This window comes from Struthio camelus, chromosome 6 (genome assembly GCF_040807025.1).
Source record: "Struthio camelus isolate bStrCam1 chromosome 6, bStrCam1.hap1, whole genome shotgun sequence".
In the NCBI taxonomy this organism is placed as follows: Eukaryota; Metazoa; Chordata; class Aves; order Struthioniformes; family Struthionidae; genus Struthio; species Struthio camelus.
This window is the reverse complement of record NC_090947.1, coordinates 41,921,050-41,935,613: the sequence shown is the minus strand read 5'-3', so window position 1 is coordinate 41,935,613 and position 14,564 is coordinate 41,921,050. Positions and strand designations below refer to the sequence as shown.

The 14,564-nt window shown below is 40.9% G+C and overlaps 1 protein-coding gene across 14 annotated transcripts in view; it reads left to right on the top strand.

Annotated features, from left to right (window-relative positions):
• Positions 1-6,030: 6,030 nt before the first annotated feature.
• Positions 6,031-14,564, top strand: part of GTDC1 (glycosyltransferase like domain containing 1) — a 197,680-nt gene continuing 189,146 nt past the window's right edge. For 7 of the 14 annotated variants that reach the window (XM_068949312.1, XM_068949303.1, XM_068949315.1 and 4 more), the window contains exon 1: positions 6,060-6,166. The gene's annotated coding sequence lies outside the window, so the exon portion shown is untranslated. The other 7 variants (XM_068949317.1, XM_068949311.1, XM_068949304.1 and 4 more) reach the window with 6 other exon arrangements.

Genomic DNA, 14,564 nt, shown 5'->3' with positions numbered 1-14,564 from the left:
CAATAAAAAAAAACCAAAACAACAAAATCAAGTTAATAAAGCTTTATATTCTTATTGTGGCTTCCTTTGTCTTCTAGCAGCCCATCCTGTACATCAAAGGTCACAAAGAACACAATGAGTCACTATCAAAACCAAAAGAATGCTTCATGAACAATTACTATACATAAATTGCACCCTGGTATTTCATTTCTGTGCCAACTCACAGTAATACAGCCCATTTCCTCTTTTTTTCTTTTCCTGAAGCTTTTGTCCTTAATAGCAAACAGCTTTGTTAATCTGCTCATACAGCTTGAAATACCTTTTTTTTTTTGTACTTATACCTTTGCCTTTTTGAGTAGTGGGCAGCTGTGATATTAAGTCTTCTGCTACAGCTCTTCAGGCTACGTTTCTTTGGTATCTGTGCTGCAGAGTCCACAACAACTCTATAATGCTGCCAGGCACGGTAGCCAAAAATATCATTAGGAATACCGGAAGGGTCCTCTCTGAAACCCAGAATCAAAGTGCCCCCAGAGAGAAATCAGCCGTACATTAGCTCATGCCTAGCGGAGCAACTCTGCACTGTGCAGCTGTGAAACCTGTGCCGATCCCTAATGCACGCTATTGCCGAGAGAACTGACCCAGTTCAGAGGCAAACACAGCACCTTATATACTTCTTAATACCATGCATGGGGGACAAACTAGGGCTTCAGCTTGGAGTCACAAGTATCTTACCAATGATCACCAACCTTGGCATTTTGTTTCATATTGCAGTCCCTCATTTTCCCGCATTTGACAGTACCATGTATCAATGACTTCTGCCGCAGTTTCCTGACAGAGAGGCGGAGACATTTGTTCATTCACTTACATAGTTTGGTATACGAGAAATAAAAATTTGCTAACATTTTGCTGAATAAATATTGGGAAGAAAAATAAAACAACTGTTTTTTGAGAATGCATGGTGTGTGTGTGTGTGTGTGTGTGTGTGTGTGTGTGTGTGTGTGTGTGTGTGTGTGTGTGTGTGTGTGTGTGTGTGTGCACATGTGTGCGAATTTAGGTAATGAATGAAAAGCTAGATTGACATTGCCCTTGTGTTATTACCTATGCACTTGAATTCTGCAGATTGGTCAGCTTTTAAGGGGTTTTCTGGTTAATATTTATTGTCTTTAATAAGCAATATCATGGACTAGTAAGTTGTGATGACAAGTAGCAACTGGCATTCTCTCAACAATTCCACAATAAGAAAAGAGGGAAGTAAGATAGTATCAGTAAGCTTCCTTCTAAGAGGTTTTGTTAAATCAGAATTTTTCATTTTAGAAAATTACAAAGCTGAAATACATCAGACATACTATACCTGACGTGGGAGGAAGATAGTAGGTATTTTTAATGTTCTTAAAATAATCACATCCTATTGTATCCAGCTCTAGTAAAACGTATAGTGAAGTAAAACTTTTTTTTGCCTCTTGTATTGTGAGAATCGTTTAACGCTCTTTGTCTCAATCTATCGGCCCATGTAATAGATGTAACAGAACGGGTTTGCAGGTTGTATGCTACTAGCTCATCTGGCCATACGCTGAAACACAGGTCAACAGCTTTGATTTTTCGGGTGATAACATGCAGATCAACTACTGACATGAAGGGGACTGCAAGCAGGGAGCATAACCTGTCCTTATAATACACATTACAAGTTTGGAGCCTGAGTTTTGATTCTTTACTCCATTATTGATTTTATGTGTGAACGTGTATGTGTCACCCATTCCATTTCTAGTTTTCAATCTGTAAAAATGTAGTACTTAGATATCTTTGGGGATTAAGACCTATTCCTGGAGGGAATCCTAGCTGGCAGCATTTTACTCCCATAAAAGACACCACTAAAGCAATTGTTAATAGGCATGATTTCTGAGAGGCCCCTGCAAGATTGGGATATTTTCTTAAAAATCTTATTCTTACTCCGGGTAAATGTATATCTTATTAATAATGAAAACGAAGTGTTTTTAGCATCCTTGACTGAATGCTCCCTGTAGAAGGTTAATTTATAAACCTTTTTAGAGCCAAATTTCAACAGAGCATTTGCAGTTTCGTACATTCTTGGTTGATTAATTTTGCAAACTTGCACATACAGTTTTAATCTCCATTTTGCATATGCTTATACCTATCTGTGAATTACAAATTGCATATGTGCTGTAGAATTTGCATACATCCAAATTCTGCAGAGGGACTTTTACAAATGTGACCTCTTCTAAGTTATACAAGTAAAATATAGAAAACTCACTGTCACATAGAATGTAGAGCAAAAATGGTGATGGAAGTGCTTGCTTATGATTGGGAAAACAATAAATTCTGCAGTCCTTCCATGCAAAGAGAAGACCTCTGCCTTTTCCTTTTCCTCCTTCTCTCACACTAACTGAATGTGGGTGGGAAACAGTAGAAACAGAAAGGGTCATGTTTGCTCCTCAAAATTTGAAGATGGTGTTTTTTTCCTTTGCCACAGATGCTCCATGCTCATCAGTTGCTGTATACTTAAGAGAGAGGAGAGAGAGAAATTGCCAGTAACACTGGTAACCTTAAGTGTAGGCATGCATAAAAATTTGCTGGAAATTGGGTTGTGGTACATGTTCTTATTTTAGATTTGCCCTTGTTAACGTCTTTTTAATAAACAGGTGCATACACTTCCCCAAGCTGTCACTGTTGTTTACCCAGTCTGTACACTTTATAAACCTACTAATGGAATAGACCCAATCATCTTAAGGATCTGTTTTAATAAGCTAGAGTCACAAAGTTTTCAGGAAAATACTTTCCGGTAATGTAATTCTGTTGGTAGTGTGGATAGAAGCTTTACAAGCTCTCGTTTTAAAAAGAATATGACACTTCCATTTGTTTGTTCAGTACAATATACTATAGAGTTTCATTCACACTTGACATTAAGATTAGCAACAAAGTGGGAGGGATAGAGGGAAAGGGAAACTGAAAGATATATGAAAGGTGGAAAAGGTTTTTGTAGTGGTGTTAGAAATTCAGGGCACTCTCCCTACTGAATACCCTAATCACTGCAGTGTAGACTCAGGCTTATTTGGCCCAGGTCAGCTTCAGACCCCCACAGAAGTTTCATTCCTTTCTACACCTCCTGACCTGGGACAGAATAGCCTGTCACAAGCAGAGGGAGACATTGTTTTGATTCCTAACAAGTGGAGGAAGATTTTCAACTTAAATCTCCCAATTCCTCAGCAAGTGCTTTACCCTTTAGGCTATCATGCAAAATGTAGGGTTGCTCACTCAGTGCAAGAACCGTGACAAACGGCTGTTCTTGGAAAAGGCTCCTAAACAGTGAATCTCAAAGGGGTGGAGGAGCCTTGCTGTGGCCTTGACACATGTGTATATTGCATGATCTGTCCTTAACAGCTGTATGCTCACAGGTTATTTAAAGACTCATGCCGTTGGTTTGCCATTGCCACACCTGCAAGCCTGCTTGGGTGAACACGGCTATGTTGATGCAAAGATTCTGTCGACTTAATTTGAAGTAAGTATATCTGCTCTGCAAACAGCCCAGACTCTCTCTAGGCATTCTCTAAAAGGTCTAAACACCCAACTTTGGTTCTGGATTGTACTAAGGGGACTCAGCAAATGTTTGCTGTTGTGGTGCAGGTCTTCAACTTTTAGGAGTCAAACCTAATGTATTGGGTCTATCCCACAGTTCCTTGAGAGCAGCAGCTCTAAAGAAGCTACTAGTTAGAGCCAATAAATTAGAGAGAAGCTGCATTAATAATTACACTACTATTGGAATAGGTAAATAAGTCAAAGGTATATAATTAACTGTATTTTCATCTCATAAGCCTTTAAGTCACATCACTGGAGATCAGTATTGTCCGATCCTAGATGGCAAAAGCTAATTGCAGAAATTTCCTGTAAGTAATACCACAGGAAGGGTTTATGCATTTAATTCTTAAGTGAAGGTGTCAGTTTGATAGCCCTGGAGAATGTAATCTGTAATATCTATCTCCAGTGAAGTTATGGAATGAAAGAGGCAAAATAAGCTTTCCCTGTCTCATCACGGTTATCACTGTTCTTTAGGGCTGGATGGATCATTCCATACTTCCATGTTTCACCTTTCTATAAATACCACCTGTAGGACAGCAATGGAGGAATTTCTGCAATACAGAAAACTCTTCCACTATGTATTTGTCTGAGAGCAGTGATAGGTTAAACAAAGGCTACCTACATTACCACCATGTAGGGACAATTTCCAGCAATCACCAACCCGGTTTGTGCTCAAGTCTGCGACCTACATGTGAAAAGTTAAATAACCTAATATAAATACCTGAAGCTATCCAGCTCTTAATAGTCTACTTTAAGTGACTGAACCTAGACTTCATGCGATTCATATGACTTCATGTGGTTATGAGTTGCACAGTACCTCATTAGGTCAAAAATCCTTGAGTACACTCAATGTTGGTTTGATTCATGGTGCTTCACAAGGAACTACACTCACGATGCAGACTTTACTATTAGCATTATTCTTTCTGGGAAAAAGAAAAAAAATGAAAAAGCTTTAGAGCAGCAAGACTGGATCTAGGACAGATAAGAGTGATTTGCAATGAAAAAAGTTACTGAAGGGCTCATTAGAGGCAAAGTTATTAGGCCAAGCAAACAGTTAATCCCTGTCACACAGAGGTAACATAGTTGCCAGCCTTGAACTCTAAATTAAAGGCACTCTCTGAGTGCCAGAGAAGTGACTCTTTTCTGCAGCTTCCTCAGTACCATCCGTCTACCATAATGCTGTGGTCTTTTTCTTTCTTTAAATTCTGGGCTCCAACTAATTACTGGCAGGAAGTGCCTATTTTTATGCCATTAGTATGCAAATGAGTGAGAAGTAGAAAAATATTCTAAAGGAACTGTTACAATATCTGTCCACAGATTACTAGCCAATTAGAACATGGGATTAGGGCTGCAGGACCCCAAAAGAGTATGGCCAAAGTCTTTCTGCTTGGGTGCCTAAAGTCCAATTTCAATAGGAACTGTACATACACGGTGCTTTTCCTCCAAAAAAAAAAAGCTAAATTGCCTGCTTACAAATTAGCACCTTTATACTTTAAAAATGAATGCCTGTACTTCTTTGCCTCCATTTTTCTATCCACATATTGGGGATAATACATCCTGTTTGTCCGTGTTCCAGCACAGGCTGAGGGTAAATTATTCAGCTAGGCTGAAATTTTCCTCATTTCTCACTCAGCGTGATGATGAAAGATGAAATCTTGTATTTCCAGAATGATTTATGGGAGTGATAAACGTTAAAAGATTTTCAGAACTGACTACTTCTACCCAGGTACAAAAAAATAACAGTAAGAAGCGTTGTCTTGTATCGTTCTGGCATTTCCACAGCTTCGTAACATGGGGAATTTCAGAGGTGCCTGAGAATGGAAAGCAACCGGAAAATAACTTAGCTTTTTTGAACCTAGAAAATTGTGAAATGAAACGATGCATTGTTTTAAGGTTATTACTCATGCAAATCAGCCTGCTCGCCGCGCTTTCCTAATAACCGACTGACAAACGTGGGGAAAAGCCGTTAATTCCTTAAGCTGCCGTCCGCCACTTCCTTCTCGCGGCGAGACTCTTTGGGAACGTGGCGGGTATCAACCCCTTAAGACGTTTACTCGCGTCGACTTCCTGCCGAAACAAAAATAAAATAAAAAGTTTATTCTGCGTCTACCTACCAAAGAGAACACCGCGCAACGCGCCGCCAGCGCCAAAGTTGAGCCGGTGGCCGGTTGATGGCCGCGGCGGCACCTACCTGCCCGGCGGCGCCCACCCCACCTGAGGCGAGGGCGAGGACAGGCCCACGCGCCTCCCGCCCGCGTATAAGCGGCAATGGAGGGGGCGCTTCTCCCCCTCCCCGCTCCCCTGGCCGTAGCCTCTCCGCCGCTCCTTCCAGCCGGCGCTCAGTCCCGGCGCCCTTCCCGGGTGGGGGCTCCGCAGGCGGCGGGGGCCGAGCCGCCGGCCCCGGCTGCGCCACAGGTGGCGCCGGGCCCAGCGCGCGGCCGCGGGCGGGCGGGAAGGAGGGGGCCCGGCTGGCGGCGGCGGCGGCGGCGGGGGGAGGCGGCTGGCTCCGCTGCGTGCTGAGGGGGAGGGAGGGGCCGGCACGGCGGCGCGTCGGTGCCGCCGGTCTCCAGGAGGGAGTGAGGAGGAGGAGGAGGAGGTGAGTTCCCTCGGGGTGGGGTAAGGAGCGGGGCCGCCCGAGCGAGCCGAGCGGGAGGGAGGGAGGGAGGGAGCGAAGGGGTCAGCGCGGAGCGGCAGGGCGGGCGCTCGGCCTCCGCGCCGCCGGCCGGCCGCCGAGGAGGAGGAGGGGGAGAGAGGGGCCCGGCCCCGCGGAGCCCGCGCTGCGCAGGGGGAGGAGAGGGCAGGCGGCGCGCCGCCGCCGGCCGCAGGGGCCGCGCGCTCCGCCTAACATGGCTCCCGGCACCTGCGGCGCTGGCGGCCGCCGCGCTCCCGCCGCACCCCCTAAGATGGCTGCGCGGCCTGCGGAGACTGCGCGGCGCCGGCGGGTGCCCCGGGCCGGCGCGCCTTGGCCTCAGCGTCCCGCGAGCGAGGGAGCGAGCGGTCTACGGCCGGCGGCGGCCCTAACATGGCGGGCGGGCGCGGCCGGAGCGGTGGCCCCGGAGCCCCGGCGGCGGCGGGGGAGGCCGGAGCCGCCCCGCGCCGCCTTCCTGCCTGCCCGGGCGGCTGTCGGGGCGCAGGGGTCTTCCCCCGGTGCAGCCTCCGCTCCCGGCAGCCTGTACACGCTTGAAATATATATATATATATATATATATTTATTTATTTATTCAGTAAAGCTGCCCTTTTAAAAAAAAAAAAAAGGATATTGTATGTTCTCTGGGGCAGGGAGCGCTTTCCTTAAGCGCTCGCGAAAGGTTTGGCAAAACCGGAGCCGGCTTTCGTTGCAGGTGCTGCTGCAGAGCAATTAAAATACGATTATCTATTAAATAGTTATGCCGGTTTAAAAACAGTCGTAAAACTATAACCTTCGCACTGACATAAATGTGAGATTGCTTTATAGGACAAGAAGGAAAAAAAAGGTAGAGACTTAAAACCGTCTATGTATTTTTCTTTTAAGCTAAAAAAAGGTCACGTGACGGAAGACTCCATAGTGGAGGAGCTGCTTAAATACACTTTGCGCACGAATCCCAACTTGGGGGAAGTGTCTCGAATGAATGAGACTTGGCAGGTCTGCACAAATCTTTTAACACATGACTGTGTGATGGTTGGAGTAGCAGACTGGAGGAGCGAAATCACTCGAGGTGCAAATGCTTGCACTTTTTTTAAGAAGTGGAGGAAAGAGCTTGAGAGCAGGAGCAACTCTCCTGCAGGAGATACTTTGTGGTAGGATTTTTCTGCTGCTGGAGAAGTAGATATGCGTTGCCATGATTCAGATTTCAGCACAATAGTCAGGTAAAGATGAGTAGCAGATTTTTAGAGTGGCTTGTAACAATGATTTTGGCATAATTAAATAGAGCATTCTATTGGACTCTATTAACCTGGCTAACCTTAAATCTTAACCATGACAGGGTTTTCATGTAAGGAGTCTCCATACGAAATGCGATATTGAATTTTAATTGGAGCTTTCAAGACCTATTGTGGAATGTATTCTTCTTGCTTCATCCTCTTTTTTCTTCCCTTTTTCTTGGAAGACCAGACATAGTAAAATACATTAGAAAAGTACTTTCTGATGTAAGCTTATATGATGTGAGTCTAGAGTACATAAGTCAATCTTGATAAATTAAGGACTTTTTTGAATACTCTTTTTTGTAATTTATATCCCTACCGCACATAAAGGAGAGGACCATCCTTACTATTGCAGTATCTCAGTCTTTATAATAATCTTTCTAAATGATTTGCCAGTCTATTGGTTGGTCAGTAGATAGAAACTGTAGAACCTGAGAAACTATCCCATTGCCCAGCTTGGGATGTTGGGGTTTTACAAATACAGTACACAAAGTTAATCTCTGCACTGATGGAGGTACAATTTAAAGTAACTGTGGTAGTGTTTTTATAATAGTTATCATTAATTTTGCTTATACTAGGGCAGTAAAGCCCTGTGAAGGTTAAGAACAGCACAAAAACAAGGTAGTAGATTGTCCCTGTCCCACAGAATTTAGCCTGAATAAATAGCTTATAGTGAGGGAAGGAGTTTGGCCCGTAAGTGACTAATGGGATGCCAGCAAACACTCATTTTGGGGAAGTGTTGGGAGGGGATAAGCTGGATGGGAAGGAAAAATAGCGAGCCACATCAAAGTGGCAGAGAACAAAATAATAAGAAAGAGATAAGGCATGAGGTAGTGTCTAAATAGTGATTAAAAGTCTAAACCTAGCGTAAAACTTTCAGTGAGATGTACTCTGCAGATACTGCTGTGGTTGTCTGTTGACCAACTTGGGAACTGTTTTGGGTACAAGTGTGACAGTGTGGAATTTGATAGGAGTTACAAAAGCCTGTTAATTAACCCTTGCTACACCTAACCGCTTTGCTACATCAGGATCAATACTGAGTTCAGCTGTTGCTGTAGTTGTAGTTTCCAAAGTGTCTAAGTTGCAGCTGAAACGTGTCATTTAGGCTGCTAAGTCACTTAGACTCTAATGTAAAAGTTATACAACTTCCTTAATGTTGTTTTAAAACCAAAATATAGACATATTTCAAAGTCCTGTTTGGCCAGAGGCCCATTTTTTGAGTGGCTGGTTAAAGTAATAAACTATCCTCAAACATTTCTGCTCAATAAAATTTGAGAATAGGAAAACAAAGTTCCTGGTTTAGCCTTTTTATAAATGTTTTCTACACCGTAAGACTGCAGTGTTTGACATTGTCCATAGCTGAAAGAAGAGCCAAGAGTCTTGAGCTTTTTAGGCCTATGGCCTTATCTACACTGCAGGCTAGCTGTTATATAACTGTTTTGATCAGAGCTGTGGAGGCTTATGGTCTATGACTGATATGCTGCACCGGCAAAAATGTCTAGGTAGACATTTTTACTGTCAAAACAGCACTTTAACAGTGCACTTTCTTTCACTCAAGGCTGCAGGAATAAACCACTTTAGCAAAAACTGAATTGCTGCTGTTTGGTATGATCACAGCTTACTCCACCTAATGTAGAGGTGGGTAGTATTTTTTTCAGAAGTATCTGCTGTATTCAAATACCTCACTGTGTGTCCAGCTCAAATCTAACTTATTAAAGTGATTTACATGCTGTACTGTTTGACTTCACAAGGTCAGGGTGTGCTTATACAATATAGTACTCTATTTCAGATTGAGAGATCCATTGAGATAAGACGCTTCTGCAACAATTGCTGACCAAGTACTTAATGTGGAATATTCTTCTCTATTAGCTCTTATCAGTTGCAAAGAGAAAGACTTGAAAGTCCAAAGATTTGATCTTGTCGGGTTAAATAATTCAGTTAAACTACTACTCTGTTTCTGTGCAAGTTGGATCCTGAATTATGTGGTCACAAGAAACATGTATCTCCTTCTTGACTTGAATCCTGTGAGCACAGAATTGTGTTCTGTTGCAAGGAAATACTCTGAGGATATATTCTAAGGTTAAATTTTAGTAATACTGGTATGAATAACGGGATCTTAATGCTGACAGATCTATTTGAGTGCTTCTATATCCTACTAGTTATGAGACATAAGACATGTAGTGAGAATAGTTACAAGAGTAGTAACAGAACAAGGCAAACCATCTGAAAACTTGAAAAGAATGGATATCTCATTTGTCTTGAACAGTTGTATGACTTGCTAATTAAAAAATAAATTCGAGAGAGGAGAACAAACTCTAAATAATTTTGATTCTATACGCAAGGTTCTTAAGAACACATGCAGCAGGCAGCCATATTTCAGTGATATGCTAGCTACCATCATTTTTTCTGTTTGTATGTGAGAAACACTCTCTAGCAAGTTTGGAAAGCAGGAAAATCATCTTAATCTTTGGTGGCAGAATTGTTAAAGAGGAGCTCTTGAGTGTCTTTCTTCCCCTGCCCCCAGCCATCACTAAGCGGTGCAGTTAGCAGTGGTAATGCAGTGCCTTAGTGCTCTAAGGACACGTACCCAGTGAGAATTTCACTTCTGAATAGATAAATCTCAAAGTATGTCTTAAATATACACCTTAGCTTTCCATATTGCTGCGCTTCAGATGTGAAAGTAAAAAATAAATGTGTGAAGCACCAGACAGAACATGAGATCTGTAAATCTGAAAACCACATCTCCAGACAATCTATTATCCTGAATCCTGGCCCATGCATATATGCGTGCTTTACTGTAGATCCGCAGTATTTCCTGTAGGCAAGAAATCAAAGTTCTTCTCGATTTATAAATGACAGTAAGTGGGGAAGCCTGTATTTCAAATATTGCTAGTATTTTGTGCATGGGCTTCTCTTTGATGTCCAAATAAGAACTGCAGAAATATCTAAAATTAACAATGAAATACAGTACTTGGAAGAAAACAGGCAAGGCCGGGCACTAAATGTCACTAAATGTTTGTGCCCCAAAACGTTATTCGATAGGGTTAAGACACAGGAAGAACACAAACCATTGAGACTTAAATCCAAAGATAAGTTAATGCTGTATAAGCAACTTTGATTTAGATACATGCATGTGTGTATATGTGCATGTGATCAAAGATATATATGTGAAATATAAAACACACGATCAGCAAAAGTTTTCTCATTTGTACTTCAGATGTTACTGGGTTTACAGGCATCTTCTTACCTTAATTAAAAAAAAAAAAAAGTATTGTTATAAAGGTAACCTTAAAGAAATAATGCCAGGTTGGAGAAAAAAAGGAATGTAAACAATTTTGTATCTTAAAACCTCTAAGTATTGTGTCCTTACAACAGGATTGCTAGTGTGGCTTTCCCACTGTTTTCCAGTTTTGTTCCGAGATTGCTTCTGGACAGTCAAATGCCATTTTTGTTCAATAAGTTAGTTATCTTAAGGAAGACTTAATAGTGTAAGTATGGTATTGCCATAAATACTGTGGGAATGTTTCCCTCTAAGAGCCAGAACAGTTGTTCTTAACAGGTATTTTTGGCCATGTATTTGACTACTGAAAATTCATAGAGATCATAGTATTGATGAATAAAATATCATTTCTCTTACGGTCACATGTGAAACTTAGGACTTCACATTTACTGATCTAGAGTGCAAGATTCCTTTCATACTCTTTATTAGGAGCTGTCATTGTGGTGTTGCGGGGGCGGGGGGGAGCAAAACTTTACATCCAACCGTAGTTGGATTTAGGTTTAATATGCTGCAACCTTTTATTTCTTCTCTGGGGTGGAAGATTTACTGCACTGATGTTCCGTGATGGACATTGTTCACACTGGCAGAATTCAGCGGTCAGGTATGTCGGAATGAAAGATGAGGATCTCACTGTTGCTGTTGGATAATTTTCTCTGTCTAAAAAGACAAAGAAAATCCTTCCCTTCTGAAAACTAATGGAGACTTCTGGCTCCTCCTTGTGAGGCTTGATAAAACAGAGGTAATAAAAATAACTGTTATAAAGTCATTATGTGGAAGAACTAGGATATCACAACACTTTGCGCATGTGTGCAAGAGTAAATGTATGTGACTGCTGAAAAGTCAGAGTGATTGGATAAAGCAATGATAGTATGTGATTGTAGCGGCAGACTATTTTGGAAAAAGAATGGGGAAGATTTCTGTTTCTAGGACCAGCTCTTAGAAAAAGGATTATACTCTTCTTATTTTTTCCAAATGGATTGTTCGGGGGGGGGGGGGGGAACTTTGGAGTTATGTGTTAACTTTTATCATTTTGGATTATTTTACAGTGTAGATTTTGATTCTGTTTTCATAGTGGCTTATTTACAAAGTTACAGCTCTGTACGTAAACTAAGAATAAAGTCTATGTTGCATTGTCAAAATAAGTTTTTTGTTTGCTTTTTTTTTTAGAAATGTCTTGCCTGACAGATATAATCAAACAAGTTTTTTTTCCTAGAAGCATTCTGTCATATTAGAACTTCAATCTTTTAATAAAATACAAAGCCTCATTCCATCTGATGCTCAGCATCATATTTGCTATGTATCTTTCTGTTCTGATATTTACTTCACATATAAATATTCCAGAAGTGACTATAACAGAAAAGAAGATATTTGGCAAGTAGTCTGAGAGGTATTGTATCTTTTACTTTCAAGGTTTACACGAGGAATATGCTGTAGGATGATTTTGCAGATTAGATAATCCAACAGTAGTCTGTGAAATCCTGTGCTTTGAGATTTCCCAGTTGAAGCTTTGGCCTTTGACCTTGTCTCTCTATTGGCAGTGAATGGCATAGTGAATTTCTGGTCAAATATAGTTTGAGGTAAATTCAGGTTCTCCAAAAAACCAATAACGTGTTCTTATTGGCTTTAGAGAATAATTTCTTATCCTGATCTTACTTTAAGAAAACTTTTGCAAGAAATATGCTTTTGCTATCATTAAGTCAGTTTCTTTTTTGATTGTAAATTAAGTGTAGAGGCAGAATTTATAGAAATGACTGTGGGGTAGTGCTGGCCTAATTAGTCATTGTTTCTGGCAAGGCATAAAAAATTGGTCTTTCTTTGCCTGAAACTAATAGTGTGCTTGTTATTTAATCTGTAGATCTTTTTGTAAAACAAATGGTTGTGTTAATAAGTGCAAAATATACACATTTAAAGTTCTTATAATTTGGCATGCTGTTCCAGGGAATCATTTAGGCTTTAGTTGCTAGTCTAGTTTATCAAGGTAGGCTCCCTCTCTCATGTATATTTATATACATATATCTTTTTATATAAAAACTATATTTTTTTAGAGAAGTGACAGCTGAATTGCAACTTGTAATAGCGGTTTTGGAATTGGACATGGATTTTCTACTGAGACCTATTCTAGAATTAAGTGCAAAACACTACAGTACTTTTATAAAAGTACTAATACCTATTAAAAAGTTTCACAAAGCTTTAGCATTATCCGTGTGATGTGTTCACTATTGGAAGACTAAGTTATGGCTGTTATAGTGTGTATATGTGGTTTATTTTATTTATTTTTTGCCTTATTCAGATGAATTGCCAGTTATTGGTATTTCACCCAGAAGTGACCCAGGTGACTTACGGAATTCCATCACCTTCAGCAGTACTGTGTATGTGCAGTGTCTCTACTAATCAGGCTTAAGAGGGGCATTCAGCACATTCATGACTGAAAACCTGCCTTAAAAAAAGAAAAAAGTGTGGGCATGTGACATGAGTGCTCCTCCATGCCTTATTCCCTTTCATTGTGAGAGCACAGCCTATACCACTCTTAAACCTCCTTAACTATCACAGGACGTTGCTGGAGCATGAAGTTAGTTCTTTTGTTCCTTTTTACAGATCTATTTCATGATTAAACTTTTAGAAGTCACAGCCCCCAACAATGAACTGCATTTGCATGGTAGCTGTGACATTACTGTATTGTTCATGCTGTGAATTTCGTTCTATGCTAAAATGAATATTACATTGTCCTTTAAGTTGGTTGTCAGTAGAGAATAGAGAAGCTACACTTAGAGCATCTCTGTGCAATCTTTGCGACAAGTAGGACCCTCTGGAAAGCTGTTACTGTTGGGGCAGAACTAATCATTCCATGTGAAATTACATAAGGAGAATTAGCTCTGACTCTACCTCATTTCCTTTCATACTGCTGTGAAAATAAGCTTAGAAATATCAACCCTTCCCTCCTTATTTCTCTGTACTAAGTACTTTATTAAATATTACTTTTTATTAAGTTTTATTTGTTGTAGAAGCTATAAACAAAAACAGTTCCATATATTTCTGGTCACTAATGGGATGTGCCTCCTTGCCCAATTTATTAGTTTTAGATTTCCTTTTCAGGATTAGATTCCCAGGTTTAGTTGCCATTGGCTTCTCTGTACTTTGACTTTATTTCCCCAGAGGATCATTCAGAGTACTTCATATTTAAGGTAGCATGCTTGATGCGATAGGAAATTGTCAGTCACAGGCTGCCTTGGTTATTTAGAAAAAAGAGATATCAAAAGCCTGCTTGGAGCTCTAAGGAGCAGTATAGTCACCTGCTGATTTGCCTGGCAGGGGTATAAACTCATGCAGTCCTTAGGTTTAGAGCAGAAAACACAGAAAGATCTCTGGAGGTCATTCAGTCTATGCTAAAGCCCTCCCTGTATTGTATTTATGAGTATATAGTACCCATCATAAAGCAGGATAAGCATGCACAGACAGTTTCTGACAGATGTTTGTCTTACCAGGTCTTAAAATCGTTTGGTGAAGATTTCTGTAACCTCTCCATAGCCTCATCTGTTGTTTAACCATCTTTAGAGATAGCATATTTCTTCTAATACCTTTTCTAATTTCTTTCCTAATGAGTTAAGCTTTTTTTTTTCCTCTCCACTTCATGGATATTGCAGTAGTGGGATAGGATCATTTTTATAACTGCTGTTAACCTATTTTGAAGCCTGTGCCTGTCTTCCTTTAGTTGCCTTTTTCCCATATTACGCAAACCCATCTCCCTTTAAGTTTTTGTGACTGCTCAGATAGTCTTCTGAGCTTTTCCCAGTTTTCTCTGTATACGTATCCAGAC